This window comes from Scomber scombrus, chromosome 11 (genome assembly GCF_963691925.1).
Source record: "Scomber scombrus chromosome 11, fScoSco1.1, whole genome shotgun sequence".
NCBI classification, from domain to species: domain Eukaryota; kingdom Metazoa; phylum Chordata; class Actinopteri; order Scombriformes; family Scombridae; genus Scomber; species Scomber scombrus.
Window position 1 is genome coordinate 6,078,501 of NC_084980.1, and position 18,527 is coordinate 6,097,027.

At 36.0% G+C, this 18,527-nt stretch overlaps 2 long non-coding RNA genes across 2 annotated transcripts in view; one reads left to right on the plus strand and one right to left on the minus strand.

Moving 5' to 3' along the window:
• Window positions 1-6,623, minus strand: part of LOC133991028 (uncharacterized) — a 54,057-nt gene extending 47,434 nt beyond the window's left edge. Inside the window, exons 1-2 of the long non-coding RNA XR_009926977.1 lie at window positions 6,132-6,623; window positions 4,504-4,726 (exon numbers count right to left, since the gene is read on the minus strand). This is a non-coding gene — a long non-coding RNA (uncharacterized LOC133991028). The remainder of the gene's footprint in view (window positions 1-4,503; window positions 4,727-6,131) is intronic.
• On the plus strand, window positions 6,315-8,051 carry LOC133991026 (uncharacterized). Its single transcript, XR_009926975.1, has 3 exons — window positions 6,315-6,350; window positions 7,275-7,349; window positions 7,987-8,051. It is a non-coding gene; the product is annotated as an uncharacterized LOC133991026 (long non-coding RNA).
• The last annotated feature ends 10,476 nt before the right edge of the window (window positions 8,052-18,527 follow it).

Consider the following 18,527-nt stretch of genomic DNA (forward strand, 5'->3'; position numbering starts at 1 on the left):
TTTAAGATGCTTAAATTCCTTATAGGAAAAGGGAACCGGCCATGAATGATTGAAGAACTTAATTATGTCTTGAAAGTTACATTGCAAGTTGTATTGTTTATACCATGTATATGTGACATTAAATGATTCTTTCTACACTGACAGAGTTGTTTCCAAATGGCTGACAAAGAAGATTGGTTTGTAACATTAAAGGACTTGTGTGTAAGATTTAATGGTATCTCGTGGTGACTTTATAGATTGCAGCCAACTGAATACCCTCTGTTCCAAGTGTGTAAGAGAATGTACAGTGGTTGCAAAACTCACGAAAGGCCCTCACTAGAGCCAGTGTTTGGTTTGTCTATTCAGGGCTACTGTAAAAACATGGCGGTGCAACATGGTGGGCTCCATGTAAAAGGACCTGCTCCATATGTAGATATAATGGGCTTATTCTATGGTAACAAAAACACAGTTACACACTTGCACCTTTAAAAAGAGGAACACTGCACTGTATTTTTGGCTTGTTTAGTTAATAAAGCCCCCTTCTACTGAAAAATGTTTTTTTTTCTTCTTCTTACAGCCAGATATTTGAGCTTCACTGTACAGAATGATATATGTGCAGATTCTGACGCTACAAGGTTGTTTTGACATTCACAATTAGTTTGGAGCCAACTAGTCCAATATGCAAACTTGAAGCCTCCAGTGCCCATTTACTTCATCTTTTGAAATGAACAATATTTGCATAGTAATAGGCTCTGGATTTTCAACTAGGCAGAATGAGGAGATGTTTTTTTTTTTTAAATTTGAATGAAATAATTTAATTTATTTGAATGGAAAACCATATCAGACACAGAATGTTATTCAAAAATATTATGTCTTAAAATATGTTTGGAGGGAATATTTAAAGACTGCCTAATTGACAAACAATCATGATGTGATTACTCACAAATAGTTCAAATATACAAATATTTAGGTTATGATGTTACTGCAGTTGTCTAAAAATGGGCAAAATGCTCAGAGCGTGAGTGTAATGGTATGTAAATATGATTCATTTTAATCAATGTGTCTCTTTTTAGCATACAAACACACACAATAGAGGAACACTTACTTTAAGGTATTAACAGGGCCAGTTTATTGACAACCAAGGTGCTGGCGATTTCTTAGATTAGTAGATTTTGCAGATCCATGCACATTGAGTTAAAGAGTTCCTGAGGTGTAAAGGAATCAGGTCCAGAATCCTTCACCCTTTTAACATGAATGTGGTTCTCTGCAGTTTCCTTGGTTGCTCTCACATCCCTGAGGCACAATGTTTAAAATTAAGAACCTTTACTGGCTAAAATAAGGTTGCCAGCAACTATGTTTGCATAATGGATCAGGCTATCAGATCCAGAGTCTGGGAAGAGTGGGCTGCAAAAATTGATCTCACCATGTGAGACAACAAAGATGAATACTGCATCCTTCTGTGTGTTGTCTGTCTGTATTTATCAATTTTGTTTGGTCCATCTGACTGGTGGCAGCTATATGGATATCAGTGCAGTCTGCATTCATTCGTTAGTTGAAGGCCAAGACTGGAATGAAGCAGGCACGCTCTTTTGACTGTTCTGGCAATTGGGCACAGTGGACATCATTCTCTGAAACACCATCTCATGAAGGAGATGGTTCATTGTGGTCACCACATTACTGACTGTTGCAGTACTGTACTGAAACAGTTGTGTAAGATGCACATTAAACAGGAAATGTTATTCAGAGGAAATGGCCATTTCCCTCCTGCATACCACCAGCCTGACACTTCAACTTCCCAGACTTGTCTTTATCTTTGTGGCAGACAGCCAGAAATGTTGATGCTGTGCTGTGTCATCGTCCTTCACTCAATCAATAGTTTTATTTAACGTATAGACTACCATGTAATGCACTTCAAATGTCAATACATTTTTGAAACAAATATTGCTTACAGTCTCAGAGTCTATTGCTACTAAACTGTAATGATAAATTACATAATGTAATGAAACACAACAAACAATTTGTTTGTAATTACCTTGGTAAATACTAAGAGCATGCAAGCTGGACATGCAAGGACATTTATTAAAGGCGGTTTATGAATTTTGCAAGCTTAAACTGTACTGTAGAGAATGGCCAAAACAGCAGCATTGTACCTTCTTTAATAAAGCCAACTATGAATCTACATCAAAACACACTCCTCATTGGACCAACAATATTAATGGGGCCCCTTTTTTCCACATGAAGTCCAGTGTACTTGTGATAAGGAAACCATTTCACGATGTAAAAAGAGTGTTATAATGTCTTGTATGGCTCTGGTAAGTATGAGAAAATGACTTTCATCAAGGTTATTTTCTCAAGTTTATAGAATAAATGTGTGCTTGATTGTAACTTTTATAATCTAAAGTGGATAAATACCATCATCGGCCAACAAATAGCTACTACAGACAGCTCACCATATAAACGTTACTGTATTAGTACATTTTTTAGGGCATTATGAAGCATTATGAACTTTATCAGCATTGTATGGTCTGTCTTTGCTGATAAATAGGCTAACATCCTGCTGACTAGCCCACCCATGGATGTGTTCAGGAAATCCATGTGGAAACGCCCTGGACTACAAAAAAAAACTGTACTGACTATCCTCAGAGCCAAAGTCAACTGTTTGTCAGACATGCGGCACCATTATCAATGTGATTTCTCTATAAGGTAAATCATTTCAAATTTTCAGGCATGACAGCTTTAGAAATAAGTAAGTAAAATACAATTTCCTATTCAAACTCAATTTTAATTATGTTTTCTTCCTTTTCTACCAGATGGGCCGAGATACTGGACTACAAAACTGGATACTGCCATTATCTCAAGTATTAAAGAACACAATGTCCTGGATTACTTGTCTGGTTCCAAAGAAGATGCAAAGTTATCCAGAGAGTGAAAACTGTGGAAAGTCTTCGTCAGTTTTTATATATTTCTTTCATACGTAAATCACAAACAGTTTAGATCTACTAAAAAAGGAATTTCGATGGAAGCAACTAACAGGAAGTTTCAACAACAATATCAGACTTACTTTTTAATACCCGGAAACATGAAAACAACTCAAGATCCCAGGTAGGTTTAGAGTCTTAATTTACATACATATGGTTAGTTTTGGCGGAAATGGGTCTGCTGTTAGAGGGACTTTTCAGAGAATCTGAGCAGCAGTGAAGACTCTTAATCTTACCTAACACATAATGGTACAGAATCAGAGATAGATGCGTGTATACATGAACATTACAGTTTAAAAGATGACTATGGTAAAGCTTGAAAAAGAGTGTTGGCGTTAGAAATCAACAGTCATAAGGAACAGTGGTGCACAGGTGGTCATGCCATATACACAGCAGACCCCGGTTCAAATCCTGGCCGGCGGACCTTTGCTACATGTCACACCCCTCCTCTCTCCCGTGATTTCCTGATTCTCTACTGCTAATAAATGCCAGAAAAAAATCTTTTAAAAAAAATAAAAAAATAAGGAGCAGTTCATGAGAACTGCCTTCTATGGTGCACTGGCGCGATACTGACAGTTTATCAGTTTAATCAGTGATTCCAAATGAGACAAAAAAACCTGATCTTCAACTTGCGGATGAACTATTTAAAACATTACAAACAAATATGTATGTCATTTATGTGTGACTGGCTTTACTCTCGTAATGTATCGCGTGATCCCGTTGGTGACGCACAAGTGACGTTTTCCACTTTCCAGTTCCGGCAAATACAGACGACCTTCAGTTGTCACCTATTTAGCAGACATGGTAAAGTTATTATTATTAGTAATTATTTAATGTGCAGATGTTTGTCTACTTACCTCTTAGTTATACAACAGCATTCTTTCAACATATTTATTCTGCCGACAAACTGGTTAGCCTGTTAGCACGTATCTATTGTGGTTACACGATGATGAAAAAGATATTAATCTATTGTTTGATTGACAACTCTAGAATAAATGTACTTGCTTTTCTAGTCTGGCTACAATTAAAAGTTGTCTTTGTTCTGAATGGTAGATTAGATCAGAGAATGTTAATGTGACACGCTGTGTCCAATGCTAAGTTGCTACTGTATGCTAACCATAATTATGACCCTTCTTAGATGCAGTAAGGGTAGCAGAGTGGGTTTCATTCCAATTATATGTTAGCCTCTTTAACTTTTGCTTTTCTAAAAAGATTTGAATATGGATTTCTTAAAACAAAAACAATATTTAGAAGTATTATCATAAAATGGAATTTTGTTAAAAAAAAAAAAAAGTGTCCACCAATGAATCCAGAAAAATGTAGGTGTCAAACAACAAAATTATCTTTCTAAGAAATAATGTAAAATAATGTAAAAACATCATTTTCTCTGTGTTTTATATTCAGCCTCAACCAATTCAACCAAATGGGTTATCTTATCTGGTAAGTAAAATGTTTTTCTCCTTTTAGCCCTGATGATATCATAATATATCTGATGTATATTCACACACACACAGACACACACACACACACACACAGACACACACACACACACAAAGATAATGTATACTCATATTCTCTGTTTATTATCATTTAGGTACAGTGTGTGACCGACCCTACTCCTGTGAACAGAGTTGTGGTGTATGGAGACCAAACTTATATTGCTACTTCTGTAAGTACACATCTAAATGAACTGTTAAACTGTGATTTATCCATGGTATGTGTTCTTTTCCCTTTTTGTCTCGTGACCTCTAAAAACAAAGCTGTGACTTCTTGCAAACCCAGTGTGACCAGTGTTGTTTCAGAGTCTTCAAGAAGAAATAAATTATCCATTAAATCACAAGTAAAAAAGAAAGCCAAAGATTAGAGGGGCTACGTTGCATTCATCAGACAATCTTGGAAAAAGTATTGAAGAGTGGCTTTAATACCATTATATGTTGAACTAAAGATACTGTATACTCAATTCTGTTTTATTATCATTTAGGTACAGTGTGGGACCAATGCTACTCCTGTGAATATAGTTGTGGTGTATGGAGATCGAACTTATACCACCACTTCCTTAAGTAAATCTAAATGATCAATTACATGTTCTGTCAGGTCCAAAGTTTACTGATTCTAAAATGGAGGAGAGTAGCTACCTTGCATTCATCAGTTTAGTTTCAGCTAGTTTAACAATTAATTAAGTAGTTTTATTTTTATTTTGAAGATTTGACTAGTTTTAGTTTTTCAGGTATTAGGAGGAAGGCTTTGATTTGTAGAAGCTGAAAAGGATGAAAGGATGGAAGAATGCATGACACCAAATATGGTTTACCAAGTCTTTGTTTATTAAAAAGATACCATATTGTGCAAAGCCATTTTATTGTTTTAGTATCGTTAATACTTAAGTATTTTAGTTTTAGTCTTAGTTATCGTTAACTAGAATAAACCTGGTGTAGTTAAACTTAATTGTTAAGGTTTTACATGCACAAACACAGTTTTACCTCAGTCACTTTAAGGGTATTTATATAGACTTACATTTCTTTCCTGGAGACTTATCCTAACCCAACCATAACCTTGTCTAAACCTAATCCTTACCCTAAACTTAAGCACTGACCCAAAAAAAAAAGCATTTTCCCAATCAGGAACACAGTATTTATCTACACTTACACAAGCTGTCCCCAGTCAACTGGTGTGAAGTGTTTTTAACAAGTGATTGTGTCCCTGAAAGTGGCTTAAGTCATATCAACACACCCCAACGCCAGCACCTTTACAGACCCGCTGCATATCTCACATCAAACGGCAACACCTCCATGCAAACTTTTTTTGTACATTTTCTAAAAAGATTTGAATATGGATTTCTTAAAACAGAAAGTAAGTAGTAAAATAAAATGGAATTTTGTGGGGGAAAAAAAAAAAAAAGTGTCCACCTATGAATCCAGCAAAATTTAGGTGTCAAACAACAAAATTGTCTTTCTAAAAAATAATGTAAAATATTGTAAAAACATCATTTTCTCTGTGTTTTAAATTCAGCCTCAACCAATTCAACCAAATGGGTTATCTTATCGGGTAAGTAAAGTGTTTTTCTCCTTTTAGCCCTGATGATATCATAATATATCTGATGTATATTCACACACACACACACACACACACACACACACACACACACACACACACACACACACACACACACACACACACACACACACACACACACACACACACACACACTTACTTGTGAGCACAGTGGGAAAACCTTTTATGGACTTTAACCATGAAATATTCTACACTACAATAAATATACTGTGTACTCATATTCTTTGATTATAACCTTTTAATTCTTAGGTGCAGGTTGACATCAACCCTTCTGAACAACAGGTGGATGTTGGAAACAGCCATGAAACTGATTCCACCACTTCTGTGAGTAAACACTTAGTGATTTTTCCTGATATGTATTCTATAATAGCTCTGAACAGTTTTATTTTTAATATTAAATCCGATCAGAGATTATTTATATGACAGGTTGTCTTGCTATTTTTAAAGCTGTTAACATTTGTTATTCAAGAGTGGCTTTAATACCATTATATGTTGAAGTGTTAAACTTTTGGTTTTATGATTAGATTTCAATATACTTTTCTTAAAACTGACAACTGTCCTGTTAACCATTCAGCTTCAGTCAATACCACCAGAGGGGTTTTCTCATCATATGAGTCAAATAAAAAGTAGTCATCTCATCCTGTGATATGATATATCCTATATATTAATGTCTTTCCTATGAGTAAAAAATAAACTATTTATTTATATGTAATATATAGATACATATATTTTTTTATAAATATATATTTATTTTCATGTATGTTACTTTGATGGGAATTCTAAACATTTTTTTGTTTGTTGTCATCCAGACTTTCCTGGAAGTCACTGGGTTAGGTTATCATAGCATATCAGTAATGTAGTCACATTTAATTATTCAGGTTTTACACACACACACAAAATAAAGATACTGTATACTCATATTCTCTGTTTATTATCATATTGGTACAGTGTGTGTCCGACTGTACTCCTGTGAACAGAGTTGTGGTGTATGGAGATCAAATTTATACTGCAACTTCTAAATTAACTGTTAAACTGTGATTTTTTTCCTGGAATGTGTTCTTTTCCCTTTTTGTCTCGTGACCTCTAAAAACAAAGCTGTGACTTCTTGAGTCATATCAACAAACACACACACACTTACTTTTGAGCGCAGTGGAAAAAACTTTTATAGACTTTAACCATGAAATATTCTACATTACAATAAATATACTGTATACTCACATTCTTTGATTATAACCTTTTAATTCTTAGGTGCAGGCTGACAACAACCCTTCTGAACAACAGGTGGATGTTGGAAACAGCAATGGAACTGATCTCACCAATTCTGTGAGTAAATAAACATCTTAATGATCCTGATATGTATTCTATAATAGCTCTGAACAGTTTTATTTTTAATGGTAAATCCGATCAGAGATTATTTATATGACAGGTTGTCCTGCTGTTTTTAAAGCTGTTAACAGTTGTTATTCAAGAGTGGCTTTAATACCATAATATGTTGAAGTGTTAAACTTTTGGTTTTATGATTAGATTTCAATATACTTTTCTTAAAACTGACAACTGTCCTGTTAACCATTCAGCTTCAGTCAATACCACCAGAGGAGTTTTCTCATCATATGAGTCAAATAAAAAGTAGTCATCTCATCCTGTGATATGATATATCCTATATATTAATGTCTTTCCTATGAGTAAAAAATAAACTATTTATTCATATGTAATATATAGATACATATATTTTTTATAAATATATATTTATTTTCATGTATGTTACTTTGATGGGAATTCTAAACATTTTTTGTTTGTTGTCATCCAGACTTTCCTGGAAGTCACTGGGTTAGGTTATCATAGCATATCAGTAATGTAGTCACATTTAATTATTCAGGTTTTACACACACACACACACACACACACACACACACAAAATAAAGATACTGTATACTCATATTCTCTGTTTATTATCATTTAGGTACAGTGTGTGACCAACCCTACTCCTGTGTATATAGTTGTGGTGTATGGAGACCAAACTTATACTGCTACTTCTGTAAGTAAATGAACTGTTAAACTGTGATTTATCCATGGTATGTGTTCTTTTCCCTTTTTGTCTCGTGACCTCTAAAAACAAAGCTGTGACTTCTTGAGTCATATCAACAAACACACACACACTTACTTGTGAGCACAGTGGAAAAACCTTTTATAGACTTTAACGATTAAATAGTCTACATTACAATAAATATACTGTGTACTCACATTCTTTGATTATAACCTTTATATGTAATATATAGATACATATATTTTTTATAAATATATATTTATTTTCATGTATGTTACTTTGATGGGAATTCTAAACATTTTTTTGTTTGTTGTCATCCAGACTTTCCTGGAAGTCACTGGGTTAGGTTATCATAGCATATCAGTAATGTAGTCACATTTAATTATTCAGGTTTTACACACACACACACACACACACACACACACACACACATACACACACACACATGCATAAGTCTTACCCCAGTCACTTTTGAGCTATTAACATAGACTTACATTTATTTCCTAGATACATACCCTGACCCAACCATAACCTTGTCTAAACCTTAACCTAACCTTTACCCTAACCTTAAGCACTGACCCAAAAATCAGTTAATAACCCATCAGAGACACAGCTTTTATCCACACTTATAAAGGCTTTCCCCAATCAACTACTGAGAAGTTTGGTTTGTGCCCCTGAAAGTGGCTTAAGTCATCCCAACAAACACACACACATATACCCACATAAATGCTAACATAGTGTACACATCTTTTACAGACTTTATGTTTACCACAAAATATTCTACAATAAATATACTATTCTCATATTCTCGGATTATTAACTTTTAATTCTTAGGTGCAGGTTGACATCAACCCTTCTGAACAACAGGACGATGTGGGAAACATCCAGCAAATTGATCCCACCAGTCCTGTGAGTAAATAACCATCTGAATGATTTTTCCTGATATAATTGCTTAGAACAGTTTATATATTTTATAGACTTTATATTTACCATGAAATATTCTAAATTACAATAAATATACTGTTTACTCATATTATCTGTGTATTAACTTCTACTTTTTAGGTGAAAAACTGGGGATGGTGTACATCCAGAAGGATTATCCCACTAATCCTGTGAGTAAATAACCATCTGAATTAGGGCTGGGCAATTAATCGAAAAATAAACGAAACCGACATTTAGAAACTCTAATTTTGCTCATGTCAATTAATTGTGGTGTTCACTGTTGCCATGACAGTAAAGGTTGCATATCTTTAAGGAATTTGAAAAGTTGTCTCCAGTGATCATTTTAACCAAAACCATGATGTTTTCATAGTTATAATCAAGTAAACTAGACATTAACCACAGCGTCACACCTTAAAACATCATTATTTTCACTCCCTAAAAAACAAAACAAAAGAAACTGTGAAAATACATAATTGTTCATCAAGGGTGGAGATAATCGTTCATTAATCGTAATCGATTTTTCAGTGTAACAAAAATGTTATTCTTTTAAAAAAACTAAATCTATATTGAATATGATCATTAATAATAATGTTTATGGGTCAAGGTCATAACTTTATATTGGTGGCCAAGGAACTTCCTGATAAATATGTTTATGTATGAGATCCCTGCTAACTGATTGTCACTATAGTGTAAAACTGTAAAGAGCTACTTTTCACAGTATGTCTTGCGCAATTTTACATTTTATTTATTTTATAGGGCTGTCAGCATTAATGTGTTAATTGCGATAAAGGGCCGAGCATAATGCGTCAATTTTTTAAAAATCTCGTTAATCACTCCTCACGGACTCACTCGCTGTCACAGATTGATGTTATAATTGACCTCTGTAAATTGTGCACAGTCCACAGCATGTGTTTGTATGGAGGAGTCTTCATGCTGCCGTCATATTCCTGCACTGTCTGCACACATTGTTGTGACTTTCCTTCCAGTAGCGGATTTTGATAAGGGTGAGATCTTACCGGGGACGGGACGGAGCACAAGCACCGAAAGAAAAAAAAAACGTGCTTATTTGCATGTCATGTCTTCTTTCTTATAATGTCACCGTCACAGTGTAGACCACGTTATACCAAAATGTCATACATTATGCTGAATTACAGCAGCATTTCTATCGCATGTTTTCACTAGTTTATAACATTTAATAATGCAATTCATAATTATTTGTTGTATTAAAGCGACTCTTACCTTTTTTGCATTTCACACAGCACTTTGAAAAAAACTTGAACAGCAACAACCCCTCCTCACTCCTATGTCCCACCCCCTCTGTATAATGTAGATATTTTAAACATCTTATCCTGTTTTTTATACGGTTTTTAACTGAAAAAAAATACTGGTGCTGCAGCTGATAATTGCTCATAAGATCATTATTATTGTTTCTAAAGGAATCACATTTAATCAGTATTTTGGGCCGTCTTGATATGTGTCACTCAGTGTAATTAATTATTGTTATTACAATAATACTGGTATAACACCAGTATGTTATCTTAAAATACAATAGCTTTTTTATTCACAGAGACAAAAACAAATCTCAAAGGATGAAGTAAAAGATATTTCTTAACATTTTTGCATTTTTTTTCTAGCAAGGCAGTAATTTGCTCTCACACACAACATCATAATTTCTCACACACACCACTATAGTCTCTCACACACACACTACTATATTGTCTTATACACACTACTATATTCATACACAAACACTACTATTCTCTCTCACACACACTACAATACTCATACACACACACTACTATACTCATGCACAAGTACTACTATACTCACACACTACTATACTCATACACACATACTACTATACTCATGCACATACTACTATACTCGTGCACACACACTACTATACTCATACACACATACTACTATACTCGTGCACACACACTACTATACTCATACACACATACTACTATACTCATGCACACATACTACTATACTCGTGCACACACACTACTATACTCATACACACATACTAATATATTCATGCACGAACACTACTATACTCAGACACACACACACTACTACACTCATACACACACACAGGGGCGGACTGGGACAAAAAATTGGCCCTGGCATTTTGGACCAGACCGGCCCACTACATTCGATAACGCACACCTTTTCGGTCTTTTGAATGTGTATACCAACTGTACAACTCCAGAGGTGTTCACAAGTCATTTTTTGCAAGTCCAAGTCAAGTCTCAAGTCTCTCGCCAACACTAAATCAAATTCAAATTCTGACCTTATAGCTGTACAATCCTTCAGTATGAAAATTGATAAATTGTAGGTTCACTATAGTGAATCTGCAATGTGATGTGAAGAAACACACACTAAGAATTATTTCAATTTTCATCAACAAAAAATTATTATTTTAACAATGTTGTAAAATACAACAAAATGAACAAAACACACCAACCATGGTGTAAGAAAATGAGAAGTTATATTAACTTAAATTGCGCAACTTTGTGTTTTTTAATAATTAGTAGAACGGGCAAAGGTTAAGGTGAAAGACAAAAACAGCATCAAAAATGTTAACATATAAGTCAACTTGTTTTTACTCTCGAGTGTGATATCCTTCCACATTTCCACTAACTAACTGGTGTGTGAAGGTAAAGGTAAACGAAAAAGACATTAGACCGTTCATATAGCACCTACCTGCTACTCTGAAGTGCTGGCTCTCCCTGCATCACCCTCACCACTGTTAGCTTCCAGCTCAACTTCATCTGATCTCTAATATAAAGGTATAGAAAAATACTGATGGGAATGTCAAGAACAAGCGAAAAACACAAAGACAGACTAACTCTTTTCTAGATGTGAGAAATGTGTAACGTTACTCGTTTTCAAGTTACATGGGTTAAATTAATAGAAAACAACCATACTGTATTTAGTGTCAAATCGCTTTTGGAAAGTCCGCCATATTCTTGCCAGCCAGCGTTGGCTAGTAACGTCAATAGTAACAACGTTTACCTAGCAGAGTGTACTAGTTGTTGAATCACAAAATCAGCTTAACATCATCAAGTCTAACGTTAGACAGAAAATAATTATCCATCTGGACAAAATCATTAACAACTCACAGTTCCTTCCTTTCTTTTCTTCCCCATGAGAAAGAAATCACTTAAACTGAGCTGCTGCTGTCTTTTCATCATAACCTCTGTCCTGTCGCCAGCTGCAGCAGGCCGCTGCCTGTGTTTCCCGCTTCTGGGGGCGGGCTGGTGACAAGACGCTGTATTGCGCTTTCAAAATAAAAGCAAGTGAGTTAAAGATTTAAAGAAATAATTTTTAAAATAACTTTTTTTGCCGAATGCAATACGCAGGCAAGACCAAAGCGAAAGTGTTTAACAATGTGATTGGGCCAGCCCAGTGTAAATCGGGCCGCTGATCTACTGGTTTTATGGGCCGGTCAGACCAATATAAAAAATGTTTTAAAGTGTCGGGGCTATTGGCCCAAAAATGGACGTCGTTAGGCCAATTTTGGGGGCTTAAGCCTCCCTAAAATGTTCTAAAGTCCCCCTAAACCATTCAGGGTTTCCCACAGCACTTTCCAACACACGCCTGCCGCCTTAACTAACGTCTTCAAAAAATTTACAGCGATGTATATTAATGTTCAACCAACGTCTGCAGCGGTGCTTAATGCAAGACGACTGGTCGAAACCGCTGTGTCCGACTGTCTGACTTCGACCCTGAACACACTTGTAGCTCTCTCTGTACCTCCCGCTAGCATAACACAGACAAGCTAACAGTGATATTAAGTTTAAGGAAACAAACACAGACCTCTAGTTAAAACATAAATCTATATCATCTGAGGCAGAACCTGCTCAGAAAAAAACAGCGGAGCCCGAAAACTAATGAAAACAGCGCCATGTGATGTCAACATTAAAAGCGGCGTTCAGACCAACAACGTTAATCCTCAGACAGGTAACTGTGACGTAAAAAAAAAAAACAGGTAACTGTAACGTTACTATAGTAACACGTTTCAGGCTAACCGGCTCAGAGTATATGAACCGCTCCAACTAAACAGGTGATATTAGCGGCGCAATGTGTAAAATGCTGCGAGTTTTATCAGCTGATGTTACAAAACGTAAATATTAAATCACTCAGATGTTTTTCATTCAACAGACCTGAAGAGAGAGAGAGTGAGGCATTCAACAAAAACGTGATGCTACTGAAGCTGAATATCACTACTTAACTGTATAATACTATATAACTTGTAATTACTATGAAATATAGTTCAGAGAATAATTTAACTACATAAGACACACTCACTGGTTTAACCTGTGCAATCTAATTCAATCCAATGAAACAGCTCTAAATCTACATTTATGAAGCTTATACTACATTTTTTGACAAGAAGGTGAAAAATCTGCTTTATGTTTATTATTTAGTGATTGTGGTGTATTAGGGTGCAATGTAATGCACCCAAGTACACCACCACCACTTAGTATGACCTCAGTAATAAACAAAGTAGAATTACCACTTTTTTTGGCAATGTCAACAAAAGCTGAAAATGTATAAACTTCTAAAAAGAAAAGGCAGAATTTATAGCAGAGCTGTTGTATTGGATTGAATTATATTGCACATGTGTTCCTAATGATGTTGCAGATGACTGTAGTTCAGAGAATAAAACGACTAATGTACTAAATAACTAATTACTATATAATATAGTTCAGAGAATACGTTAAATTGAAAGGAAGTGACAGAATGCCTGACGCTTGCATTGTGACCGATGAGCTTTTGCATTCGTTCACAAAATGCTAAAAGATATCAGTATGTCAGAACATATCTCTGTCTAGCAATTAATGTTGATACATATCTGTGTGCAAGTAAATTCGGGACCTTTTCTATAGTGGGTAGGTGTAATACCTATGTATACTGCACTACTGATATGTGTGTCCGTCAAATTTCACTATGCCATCTCTTAACACCTGGTTCTGGTATACTGTGAGCGTGGCACATCGCTCATAGAGCTCTGTATATCTCAATGATTTTATTTTTGAATAAGAATTACTTTGGGTCTAAGCCCCCCTGAACATAAAATCCTAGTGACGTCCCTGGGCCCAAATAGCACGTCGGCCCACCGGGAAAATGCCCGGTATGCCAGATGGCAAGTCCGTCCCTGGACACATACTACTATACTCATACACACATACTACTATACTCATGCACAAACACTACTATACTCCTACACACACAGTACTATACTCATACACACATACTACTATACTCATGCACAAACATTACTATACTCATACACACACACTATAGGACAGTAGTGCGTATCTGTGATATCCGTTTCAATCAAACTCTCTCACACATACTACTATACTCTCTCACATACATGATTATACTATAGTGGTGTTTGTGAGAGAGTATAGTAGTGTGTGTGTATGAGTATAGTAGAGTTGGACCAATGAGGCATAAAATACGTGGTATTCAAAATAAAATAATGTAAATAACATAAATACAAATAGAAATGGACATAAAAGGTAGTTTTTTTTAAAACACAACTTAGTGTTCTATAAGTAAGACTTTACTTAATTGTTGTACAAGCATACATGCACACACATGCAATTTAAACATCTTTGATAGACTATATTTACTATGTTATATTCTAAAATAAAGATTCTGTATTCTCATATTCTCCGTTTATTAACTTTTACTTCTTCGGTGCAGGTTGATATCGACCCCTCTGATTGGCTGGTGGATGTGGCGTAGATATAGCAGGGGGATTATCCCACAAGTCCTGTGAGTTACTTGATCTGAATGATCTGAATGCTCTTTTACTTGGTGATTTTTTTCCTAATATGTATTCTATAATTGCCCAGAACAGTTTAATTTTAATCTTAAATCATATCAGAGATTATTTATATGACAGGTTGTCCTGCTGTGTCCAAAGTTTACTGATATGACTCCAAAATGGAGGACAGTAGCTATGTACTTTGCATTCATCAGACAATGTTAGAAAAAGATTAGATGAACTTTCATATGAGCAGTCAGTATGGGAGAGTGGCTTTAATACCATTATATTATATCATATCATTATTAGAAAGTTGAGTTTTAGTACTAATGGGTGTAAGCATCTTTGAAAGACTTTACATTTACTATGTAATACTCTACATTACAATAAAGATACTGTATACTCATATTCTCTGTTTATTAATTTTTACTTCTTAGGGGCAGGTTGACAATGACCTGTCTGAATGACTGGATGTGGGATAGATACCTCCTGTGAGTATATACACATCTAAATGTGTTACTTTGTGAAAGAGTGGCTTTAATACCATTATATATATTTTATCCACACTTGCACAAGCTGTCCCCAATCAACTGGTATGTCCACCGAGTCATACTAACAACAAACACACACACACACACACACACACACACACACACACACACACACACACACACACACACACACACACACACACACACACTCACAAACACAGTATAAATATCTTTTGAGATGTAATACTCTACGTAACAATAAATATGCTGTATTCTTATATTTTCTATTTATTAACTTGTATTTCTTAGGTGGAGGTCAACCCATCTGGACTGGATGTGGTCTACATCCAGTGGGTTTATCCTAGCACTCCTGTGAGTAAATATCAGTCATTTGGTGATTTTTCCTGATATGTATTCTATATTTAACTAGAATCATTTTTTGTATTATTTTTATATTACCATGAAACACTGGTCTACAGTCTGTATGTTTTGGTCATTCAATTTTCTTTTCAGAAAGGGGTATGAAAAACCCTACTAATACTAGTGGTTATTAGATCTTTTAAAATACAAAAATGGAAAAGAAAGCATTTTTCTTTTTCATGGTCAAAAGGGATGAGTGAAATTTGAAAGACTCTTTGCATTTGTTCTCTTGCTTTACAGTGTTCTACTTCTGTTCTTCTGTCATTTTGGTGATTTGGTTTTGCTTATTTATATTTGGGTTGTGTGAGAGTGTGTTTTCTGGGTTTTGATTTTCAGTTTGCTCTGTGTTTTCCCTTGTTCAGGCCCCATGCCAGAGCTGCCTCTGTGGTCCCCAACACCCTGGCCACCCACCTATACACCACCCATGTGGTCCTCAATGCCCCGGCAGCATGCGTATACACCACCTCCATTGTCCCCAACCTTCAGGCTGACCGCCTACGCATTGCCTCTGTGGTCGCCAGCGCTGTGGCCCGTCGCCTACGCCTACGCCTCGCTTTCCCTCCTGTGTTCCTACTCTCCTTCCAAGCATGGTGGCAAGGTGCTCACCTGGCTGCTTGACAGAGTTCTTTACTGAGCTGCATTTTCTGGTTGTTGTTGATTCAAAATACACAATAGCATTAACCAGTGCTAATCTGGTTTTAAGCCTACTGTACCTGTCTGTTAGCAAGTTCTCTGTTTACTACTGCCGTTTTAACTGCTTTTAATCCTCATTTTAATACAGAGGAACTTTTCCACCTTTTAATCACACTTAAGTCTGTCCTGGACTCTGTCGCCCCTTCAAGGAGAAAAAAGTCAAAGATATCACCACAACCCTGGCTTAATGAATCTACCCAAGAATTAAAAAGAGATTGTAGGAGAAAGGAACATAAATGGAAAAAGACAGGTTTATGTGTATTTTATGAGATGTGGAAAGACGCAATGAGAGATTATCAAAAGGCAGTTAAAGAGGATAACGTAATTTTGTTATACCTTAATTTCAGTAAACCATTCTTTAGTGAACCCCAGAATTTTGTAGAATTTTTTGCTATGTTATCTTTAGCTTCAACTCCGCTCACTGTAGTTGTGTAAAATCAACCTGAACAGCTAACTCCTGCTAGTTTTTACTACGTTGTGTTTTGTCACATACACAGATTGATACACAGATAAAAAGATATACTTTATTGGTCCAAGATTTGGAAAATCTTGATTTAGAGCAACAGGTTATCCGGGCATTGCAGAGGAAAAGAAAACAGAGAGTAAATCAACACCAGAAAAAATTGCTCAATACAAAAATGTGTATTGAAAAATGTTAGTTAGATGCTGTTTAATATGATGTTTGTTTAATTCAGCTGAAAAAATCAAAGTCTGGTGATTTCAAAAAACATAGATAAAATCAGCACATATTTTTTCCACACAGTTGTTACAATCCAACTGTATATGAATGTTTTACATTGCACATTACTGTAGCCATCACGCCACAGTCTTCTCAGTTATCCAGTAACAATGGCATAATGACTAATAATGGGTCTGTATTTATTCTTTTTAAAGGCATCCCAGACACAGCTCCATAAACCTCCCAGCCTCTCATCCTGTAGCCCTGCTCCTCAGACCTGGACCCTGCTCCTCAGACCTGGACCCTGCTCCTCAGACCTGTAGCCTGCTCCTCAGACCTGGACCCTGCTTCTCAGACCTGTAGCCTGCTCTTCAGACCTGGACCCTGCTCCTCAGACCTGGACCCTGCTCCTCAGACCTGTAGCCTGCTCCTCAGACCTGTAGCCTCAATAAATGTCTTTTCCTTCAGTTATGCCTCCTCTCCTCTCTGTGTCACATACTTAGAGTAACAAGCTTCAACTAAGTATCGAATTATGACTTTATACAATTTACAAATATGTTTGTGTACATTTTTCTTATTTCTACTGATATTGTGATTGTTCTGTTTTATACTGATAATAATACATAGATTAAGTAATTTTACTCTGCAATGATGAATTGAAAAATGTTATTACAAACACCCATGTGTTATTTTCCATATTTATTTTAAATTTTCAGCAAACAATGAGGAAAAAACATAAGTTGAAACCTACAACATGAATAAGAAAAACTTAAGTAAAATTGTCTGGGTGAAGGATCTTCACACACAGCAGCTGGTATCACTATTCTGTCTCTAAGTGCTTCATGTTGGAAGGAATCTGAATCTCTGGCAGAAACACCAGGCTGGCTGACCCTGGACAGGGTGAGGTGATGCTGTATTGGTCTCCAGATGATGAAGACAGTAGGTTGAACACAGTAACATGCAGTGAGGTCCATGGCTGGGTAGGCAGGATCAGCAGGAGCTTAAATTGCATACAAAAATATATATTATGTAGAACTCAATATTAAAACTACTGCAACGTCAGTCAAAATGGTTACTGGTTACCTGTAGCTGCTCGCATCAAGTTCAAGTCTCTTATGCTTGCCTACAGAGTGATTGTTAGGAATGCTCCCACCTACTTAAATGCTCTTGTAAGAGCACATGTTACCCCCCGGATGCTGCGTTCATCAAATGAGCGTCACCTGGCTCTGCCGGCCGTACAACCACGTCAATCCAGGTTATTCTCATTTGTAGTTCCACGTTGGTGGAACAAGCTGCCAAAAACCACCAGAGCAGGGGCCTCCCTCTCTGTCTTTAAGAAGCACTTGAATACCCAGCTCTTCAGAGAGTACCTCCTCTCTTAACTTACAATTACTTAGCACTCTTGACTTACAACTACATAGCACTACTTGCACTACTTAGCAGT